The sequence below is a fragment of the Montipora foliosa genome, chromosome 11 (genome assembly GCF_036669935.1).
Source record: "Montipora foliosa isolate CH-2021 chromosome 11, ASM3666993v2, whole genome shotgun sequence".
NCBI classification, from domain to species: domain Eukaryota; kingdom Metazoa; phylum Cnidaria; class Anthozoa; order Scleractinia; family Acroporidae; genus Montipora; species Montipora foliosa.
In genome coordinates this window covers 48,009,206-48,018,964 of record NC_090879.1, presented here as the reverse complement: position 1 = coordinate 48,018,964, position 9,759 = coordinate 48,009,206, and the positions used below count along the sequence as shown (strand labels likewise).

At 36.9% G+C, this 9,759-nt stretch overlaps 1 pseudogene; it reads left to right on the top strand.

The window, feature by feature from the left end:
- Positions 1-5,184: 5,184 nt before the first annotated feature.
- On the top strand, positions 5,185-7,881 carry LOC137977289 (uncharacterized; annotated as a pseudogene).
- Positions 7,882-9,759: the final 1,878 nt, after the last annotated feature.

Here is a 9,759-nt window from a genome sequence, read left to right as displayed (position 1 = left end):
ATTGACACCACGAATCCTATGAAACCACGAAACACATGAAACTATGAAAATATGAAACCATGAAACCATTGACACCATGAAACCTATGAAACCATGAAACTATTGACACCACGAAACACTAGAAACCATGAAACCACGAAACCTATGAAACCATGAAACCATTGACACCCCGAAACCTATGAAACCTTGAAACCATTGACACCGCGAAACCTAAGATACCTCGAAACACGTAAAACTATGAAACCATGAACCAGGAAACCTCCCTTATCAAAATTGAAGCATGGTTAGTATACTGTTTGTATACAAAGAGTATACACCGTTTGTACCTCACTGTTGTGGTGTATATATTTAGTATACATCAAATATACATCATGCAAAATTTCATCTTGCCATTTAAGACTGATGTATACTATTTGTATATATCACCATTGCATCAGGGCTCTGATGTATACTGTGTGTATACTACACACCCTCATTAATTCTGTGATGTATACTTCATGTATACATTACAGCTGCATTAAGACTTTAGTGTATAATTTTTGTATACAATGATTGTCCCAAATACCAAAATGTAACTTAACATCAAGAGTAACGTATACTTCGTGTATACATCTAAGCCATGCGATGTACTTGGTTTTCAACATGAGGTATATTTACTGCCTACATTGCTAAAACTGTCTGAATTTGCAACTGATATTGATGACAATACAATTTTTTCAATGATACACTTTGATATCATTACCATAAAATCTCAGTTATGAGTAGGTGCATGTGTAAAACATTGATCTTAGGCTCTAGAAATTTTATGTCAAGTTGTAAATGTTAACCAGTCTTACAGCAATTTAGTTAGAAGGCCACCTTGTAGAACCAGACATATGTAAAATGCTATGTAAAGTTTATCACATAACTATGTAGAGCTATATAAAGGCTGTTTCCTGCTCCTTACTATGTAATAACTATGTCACTTGCTACATTACATAGTTCAGTCTGTGTAAAGCATAAGCCATTACTATTGCAATACTATTTAAAGGTCACATAGCTCTCAAATAGCTATATAAACACCATTGAAAATCTTCACATAGTTTTTAAATAGCTATATATTGACTATGTTATCTGAAGTCCAAGTATACTTTTCACGTACATAGTAAAATGCATACTATGCTTTTGGTATGTGATTGTAAAGCATAGTTTTCACATAGCACATCAAATGAAGAAAAGTTTACATTGCTTTTACATACTGCGATCTATTTCCTATGGCTTCCTATGCATTTGCTATGTATTGGGATGAAATAGTTTTTACATATTGCACCCACATAAACAACCAGGAGTGTAACATTTCCATATACTTTACATACTGCTATCTATTTCTTATGTTAAAGCAAAGGCTTGCTATATACTTTATTTACCATGTCTTGGGGTAAAATAGTTTTTACATAGCACTTACTAAACAAAAAACATGAAAAAACCTTACATAGACTTAATATACTGCTATCTATTGCCTACTTTTTGGACCTGTACTGCACCAACTAAAACAAACCAGGAGTTACGAGTAAAACTTTACATAGACTCTACATACTGGTATCTATTTCCTATGTAAAAGCAAAGGCCTGCTGTATATATTTACTATGCCTTCGGGTAAAAAAAATAAATAATAGTCTTTACATAGCCATCACTAAAAGAAAAAAAACAGGAATAAAAATCCACATAGACTTTACCTACTACATCTATTTCCTACTGTACGTTGTTTAACATAGAAATTAAGTAAATTCCTAGGATTTCCAAATCATGCCATCAGCAAAACTCAGTGAGTTGGAACTCTTGGAAGTTTTTGGGAATTGAAAGCTAAAAGGGCACTTTGCACTAGGAATTCCAATCAATAATTGGGTCACCTCGCAGCTCTTACAAGGTCTCACCTGATTGGAGACCACCCTTGAGGTTTAACGAAAGAACAAATAACAGAAACAATGGACCCTTGGCCTAAAACAAAAGGGCCATTGTTTCTGTTACCCTAGGCCTAAAACAAAAGGGCCATTGTTACTGTTATTTGTTCTTTTGTTAAACCTCAAGGGTGGTCTCCAATCAGGTGAGACCTTGTAGGAGCTGCGAGGCTACCGCAATAATTCAACTTGAGGGTCACTTGAGTGAGTTGAAATTCTTGAGAATTTTGTGCAATAGCACTGAATGTGCCAGTGAGACAACAATCAAAGTTTACGTGCCCTTTTAGGACTTGATTTCATCTACTAGTGCCTTGAAAAAATGACTTCAACTTCAACCTTCAATACATATACAATGTATAACATTTAACAAGGTTTGGTCTTATTCAAAGAATGCCAATGTGAATATGATATCTTTCGAGTTAATTCACTCTTCGTAATACATGTATTTTGCTTAAAAAATGTCCTTTAAAGGCTCCAAACTTTGAACATAAAATCACTCTGTACACGGAGAAATGAAAAAGAAAGCTTTTATTCCGATGTATTCAATAGATTGTGAGAAATACCAGTCAACGGATTACCTTGCTCTCTGAGTCTCATAATCGGCCTTATTCCAAAAGGAACATGATGCATTACTCTTGAAAATTACACACTCCAAGTCAGCACTTAATTCTTTCAATGAACTCCAGTATCTTTCGAATCTCATTTAAAATGAATCCATAAAAAGATTATCATCCTCCGCCACCTGACAGCGCTGAAAAATGACTGCACAGGTCACGAGCTCGCGCGTGAGAGACTGGGAAAGACAATGTGAATCCATAGCAACATATATGTAAAATGGCGGCATTTTTAAAAAAACTGAAAAGCGCCGAGGTTTTCCACCTGGGATAAGACCCATTTTGCAAGGATAAGCTTGGACTTCACTCTGAAGACTGTCCAGAAACAGTTACACAAAATATCTCTTGAACACAATAGTTTCATTTCTGAACACTGGTAGAAAGCTGACTACGAAGTTGGGTTTCTTGCCGCGAAAATGCTGCTTGGGCGGGTTGTGTTGTTTATGTGCGTGTGGTTGAAGGGAAGTTCCGGTGGGCGAACATGCTGGTTTCATAAAAAAACCAGAACAGGAGAAGAATGTAAAGGGAAAATAAGAAAGTTAAATATCGCAATAGCGAGGTACGTTGGTGGTACGACAGATGCTTGGGCATGCACCCTACACTGGACCAGAATTTACCGCGAATCAAATAAATTCTGTGCATGTCCACTTCCTGGGCACTCAAAGGAGCTTCATCATCAAAACATACCGGAGAGATTCTACAAAATATTCGATTGGATCGGGCAAACAGTGCGTGGCTACCGTCCTGGTGTCAGATGGTGCACCAGCTGCAGGAAATCCGCAGATGAGCTGTTCAAAAATGAACAAGATTATAGTCCTCCGAAAAAGGTAATGATTGAATGAGCTACATGTTTTTTTAATGTTTAATTTAAATTGCAAGGGAGTAGGCCTACTAAAATGCATACACATTTTTTTTTCTCAAATGCCAAAGTGCAGGCAAATCCCACAGATTTAATGAACGGTTACAGGAAACAATTCTTCCTCATCAAATAACTTTTACAAACCACAATCTTGTGATGTCAAGTTTTTTTTATATCTTTTACTTTCAGAGACAGACTGAAACCTCTCATTTGTCTGTAGCCAATAAAATCTCTACAGAATCGTGTGGAAATAGACAGGTATGATAAAATAAAAAAACGAAAAATGACAAAAATACGAAAATAAATGATAACAATAATAACGAATAGATTTCATACACTAACTAAAAGGAACGATTACAAAGAGACAGACATGATTGCCTATAAAAAATCGTATTGATCTTTTATTTGTAGGTCAATACAGCATCAAAGATTCACATCAGTGACAGCCAGACAACCCTGCAAGGAAAGGAAACTACTTCAGGTATAAAATTACCTCCAAAGAGAATGTACATTGCAAAAAAAATATAACTACAGAAGTTATTGTAGTTTCAAGTTCGAGAGGTATTGTCAGCTCTTAACTTTATAATAAATTTTATGTACATTACAATTTCCAGAATTTACATTTGACCAGTTGGTTAGCAAGTGTCAAACTGCTATGTTCCACTATTATGAGACCCAGCCACAAGTACCCCTGTATGATCCAACAGTAATGAGAGAATTCTGTGAAAAAAACTCCCCTGGACTATTTGACCTGCTGCTGAGTTCAATAACACGTGACAACCAGAGGGTATCCCAAGAGAGGGAGTCCCTGCAAAGACAACGAACAGTGCCACTATTACACATTTTGGCATACTTCAGGTTTGTATTCAACTTTTTAGTTTATTTTTGGGCTTTGATGGATAAATGCAGAATTGTTACTTAAATAATGGGTCTAGTTAACCGAAATGATACAACTCAATGGTGCTTTTTGTGATTTACAATATCAAACTGTATAGAGATGGATTATTGTAAACATGACTTGTTATGACAGTAATACAGACTGCAATACTGTGCCAATTTCAGGTCACAGAAGACATGTCAACTTCTAAAAGACAGTGGAATTTATTCATCCCTTAGTGGACTGTCCTTACAGGGCTTATCACCTGGACCAGTTTTAGGATACTCGGTGAATCCAAGGACAGTACAGAACATGAAGAAAACCATGTCCAAAGACCACAACGTTCATGTTTCTGAGCAAATACAACAAGCTCTTGCAGTAAGTAATGCTACCACATGCCAAAACAAGTTTACACCATGCAATGTAAGAACTTTGTACTTTAGACATAAAAATACAGTATTATGATCTTTTCAGACAAATAATAAAAATAATTATTCAGTGTAGTTAAATGTCATGGATTAAAATCTTTTTTGGCTTTCAGCATGACTACTTCATGGTCACCTTCTTGGATGATTATCATAACATCCACACTAAGCATGTCCCTACTGACCTCAAAAAGACATGGCATCTTCCATGGTGGACATACATCCAAGAATCCCTGCAATAAAAAAGAACTATGTAAGCCCACACCGACAAGTCACTGTAACCATCAGGGGAGAAAACAAGTGTTGTCTTGGGGGAGCAGACGTTGATGCCATTGTAAAGCTTATTACCAAAGGGCTGCAAGACATGAAAAACCATTTCATTGATCAGCTTCCAGTTGAAATGAAAAATTTAAATCCTGGCAATTTCCACAAACTGGTGAAAAATTTAAGGTATACCAGAACTACCCTTCTTTCAAAACTGAGTTTCACTCACAAGTAAAAAGATGCATTTTCACGATTATTAGCACATGATATATATCTATTACATATTTTATTTACACCATTATTATTAAGAATTACATGTGTCAAATTATAAAAATATTCTACTATTTTTACACATTCATATCCACAACACCTTGGAACCTGCAATGCTATTTTGAGATTTTTTTGTACATGTATGTTTCCCAGGGTATACAATCAGCCAATTGATGAAGATCTTGAAACTCTACAAACATGCCAGCTTTTGGAGGAATGGGAGCAAGACTTAAAAAGCCTGAAACACTACAAGGAATCTATAGATCACATCTTGACAAAATATCCCAACATCCAAATGTACCTACAGAAAAATCTATTGCCCTTCCCAGCAGACTGGCCTGGATGGTATTACCCAAAAAAACTAATTGCAAACAATTGCAGTGGAAAATATGGATCAATTATTCCAGAACAAGGGCAGTTTCATGTTTCTCTGAATGCAGTAGAAGATACTGTTAAAGTAAAGTAAAGTAAAGCAACCATATTTAACGTCGATAACTCATAACAGTAATTCAACTGACAAACCTGAGGTCGACGGTGTGCTCATTTTACTCCCCCCTCCCCATCAGTGCTCCGTTTTACGGGTATTTAAAGCTACTTAGCTACACGGAAAGGAAAGAAGTTGAAACAAGGATGCGAGATCCGGGAATCGAACTCAGGACCTCTTGCACCAAGGCCGCGCACTAACCGACTGTGCCATCCTTGCTCCTTGCTCCTTGTTATATTGAAACATTTTTTTAATAAAATGTTCTCCTAGTTGTTTGGGGGAATTCTACCAAACAGGCCTAAGCCACACCAATCATCTCTGTGTGTGACTGCAGCTTTACTGGGTTGGCTAATGGTGCGTGAAAAGGTGCTTAACAAGTTTGGTCTATGCAAGAGTTACGAGTTTGTTTCAACACTATTTTTACTTGAAGATGTCATTCCACTGGTGTATTTCCAGTACCAAATATTTAGGACTGGTGACTTGGAACTGTACATGTCTGTCATGGCTCAGATGGCTATACTGTTCAATATTTGGCATAGGAAGCATTATGACAAATCTACTTTATCTTTCCTAAGTGACTGTGACTACCAAAAAGCTTCTTTACCCAACTACTGGCAATGCAAAAAACAGTGGCTTTTCTTATTTGTGGAAAAAAAGATAGAAATATGGCATTCTCTTTTGAGAGCTCACACTCAAAGCTGTGACGATGCTACAGCTATTGAAAAAGTTGCCAAGACGTTAGCAACAAGTGGATTTCTCACAAACTTCTGCGAAGTTCTGCGAAGTCTTGCTTGCTACCACACCTTTCATGCATCATGTTTACCAGCTGATTATTGTTGCAGTATTTGCAAAGAACCTTTGAAAGAAATGATAACAAAAAAAATTCACCAGTTCAATGAAGGATTGTTAAAAAATGGCAGCGTGGAATCAGATAGTGACTCGAGCAACTCTGAGACAGAAGACAATACAGAAAATGTAACCATGAATGCCCCAAATGATATCAATGCACGACAATACTACACCTCTGAATTTTGGGAACAGAAAGTAGATTGCACACTTGCAGCTATTGGAGACATTGATCAGCCACAACACCCTAATGCACAAGCATCCTATGCTCATTCCCAGTCACAGTCCTCAACAATCCTCTCACACTCTCTTGTTCAACAGCTATCTATACATGTACATCCTGTCAGGTCTCACCAAATAACAAGCTGGCACTTCCCACCACAATATTCCCAGTCTACATTGAATGGAAGACTAGCAAGCAATGCATGTCCTTTTATTGCCCTTACATTCAGCAAACTGTATTTTAGCTCACCTGAATCTCTCACTGTTAGTCAACCTCTGAGCAACACATGGGTGTACAGAGTTCTTGCAGCCATTATGATTGGCCAGCAATTTTATGACAAATTTACTAGGAACCCTGGGCAGTTCTATGGTGTTCGTGAAGCTGCCTTAAACATGGGGCAAACTAGAGCTCTTACAGGCATCACTATCTCTGCTGAATTACCTTGCAGCATAAACAAAGAGCCAGTACCATCTGCATGCTTGCCACATTATTTTGATCAAGCTCGTAATATCAACAATACTGCTTGCATCTATGTTATCAATAACAAAACAGTGGCCTTTATTCCAACACAGCAAGGAATTATTCTCTTTGACAGCCATTTCCATGGAACCAGTGGAGCATTTTTGGCCTTGGCTCCAGCTAATGCAGCATGGGAATTGCTGTCTTGGTTTAAGGCTGTGAGCAGGATCCCTCATAACCTGGGAACTGTAACATCTGTTAAATTCTGATTTTTCTTTCAAAACCCATTTACATGTACCCCTACATGGATATCTGGTTTTCTCAAGTAAAGTGCACGTGAATGAATGCGCCGGAGTCAGAGCTACAGTAAATAATTACAACCAACGTCTAAGATGCTGTAAGCCAATATATCAGACAATTCATCGAGCGAGTACCGACTAAATATCCAGGTAGAACTTTTAGTTTTTGTTTCATAATTCCTGTCATTTTTCTTGACAGACCAGTACATGTTTCAAAGAGTTTTGTGTGATTGAGTTAACATAAGCAGCAAGTATTTGGCTAAAGTTTACATGTTCATATCAAAAAAATTGTTTTTCATCGTTAAAATCATTAAAAGTGAATTTTCGACTTACCTATACTGGAACTACTGCTCTTAATTCCATTAATTATTGGATTTTCCCTCAGAAGAAAACCAGATGACGTGAAGCAACTTAATGGCAGTTGAATGCGCTCACATCCATATGTGCTCGAGGTAGCGCAAAACATAAACCGTTTTTGTTGTATTGTCAAAGATTTCCCGGTGAAAAGAATGGACCTATGAATTTCAAAGTGTCCTGCTGACGTTGCTACGAACAAAGATTGGAAAATGAACGCGTTTCTGCTGGACAATAAAAGCCATTCTCTTCGCTTTTACACGAACTAACTTCGCAGAACCATTCATCACAATCGCGCGGAATCTTGCATTGTTTGTTTCAAACTTCGCACATGCGCAGTCATTTTTCAGCGCTGTCCCGCCACCTTGGACAACACGTAAGGGCTAGGACTGGAAACTAGTGAGTCCTTTTTCGTTTTGGTCAGCAGTCAGCGGTAACCAACGTCCAGCTCTTGCAGGTTTTGCGCGGTTGTATTTAAACGTTTCATCTACGATCACGCTTTTGTGGTGACGATTTTTTGGTTAGTTTTACTCTTTAAATGCTGATCCAGGCAAGGAAATACTCACAACAACTCAAGTTAAAAGGTAAGCGTTGTTGTTGTGGGAATAACATTTGATTTGATGCCTTATTGTCTTCAAAATGAGGAACGATTTACATGCATGTAGAATTCACATTTTCACACCTTCGAGTCAATTTGTGAAGTTCGGAGACTCAATTTGGCTTAAATGCTATAGCCCTGTAAAAAGAATTGGTAAACCCTTACAAGAATAATGAAGTTAGATCAAATGGTGAAGCAAATGATTTGGAAAAAAAGTTCTCATACGGCAAGTTCCATGTTTACGATTCACAATTGATTCCTTGTCGTAAAAATGCTAATTTCTGTCACTAAATCAATGCAGAAAATGCCTGAGAAAGCTGTTATGGACGTTTGCAAGTAGAGACCCAAATTCATGAGTCTACTCTTCACACACTTTAATTGTAATAAAAATGATCAGTGATTTAAAGGAATCACTACATGCATCATTGAAGTGTATGTACTGTATTTTTTTTAGTTGCCATGAAAGAGTATAAAGAGACAGCAAGGAAATAAGATCCTTTACAGCAGACAAAAATGCTTAGCAGCCAATACTGCCTCCTGAACCAGTTATGGTTTGATGTATTTGGGGATCTCTCCTTGCAGGACAAGTTTGTTATAGTTCAGTGGTTTATCTGAAATGTTTTAAGGCTTTTTTTGTTTCTAAATTTAAAACAAAAACTCAATCAAAAGATTTTGGTATGAATTAAATGTTTAGGTTCATGCAATAAAAAAATGTAACTGCTTTGAAATCTGTAGTCTATTTTTTTTTTGTCTGTGAGCTATGCTAATAACTGTCAATAGCTTGACTACAATGGATTTCTTGTAGTTTCCAGGACATTTCTGATTTGCTGGAATATTATTTTATAGGAGCAGGATAATTATGTATGTGTTGTGTATTTTCTGTTTCGAATCTATGTAGAAACTATGTTGAAACTATTTTTATTTTTGGACACAAAAAACCCCATAACATAGCCTTTACATATGCTATGTAAAGGTTCCATTTGACTAGCTAAAACATAGCATTTCCTTTCAAAATATATAGATGAGGCATATGTATAACATAGGCTTTGAATAAGGCCTCTATATCAAATATATGTATATCAACATATGATCGTTACATAGGATTTACATAGATTACACATAGTGTCTGGTTCTACAAGGGGGTGAACCTTGATACATGGTTGTGGCTGAGACGTCAATCCATTTCGCCCTTGTTAAACAGCCCCATGCAGGCCTATTACATGTATGTAAAAATTTCAGTCCTTTTCATA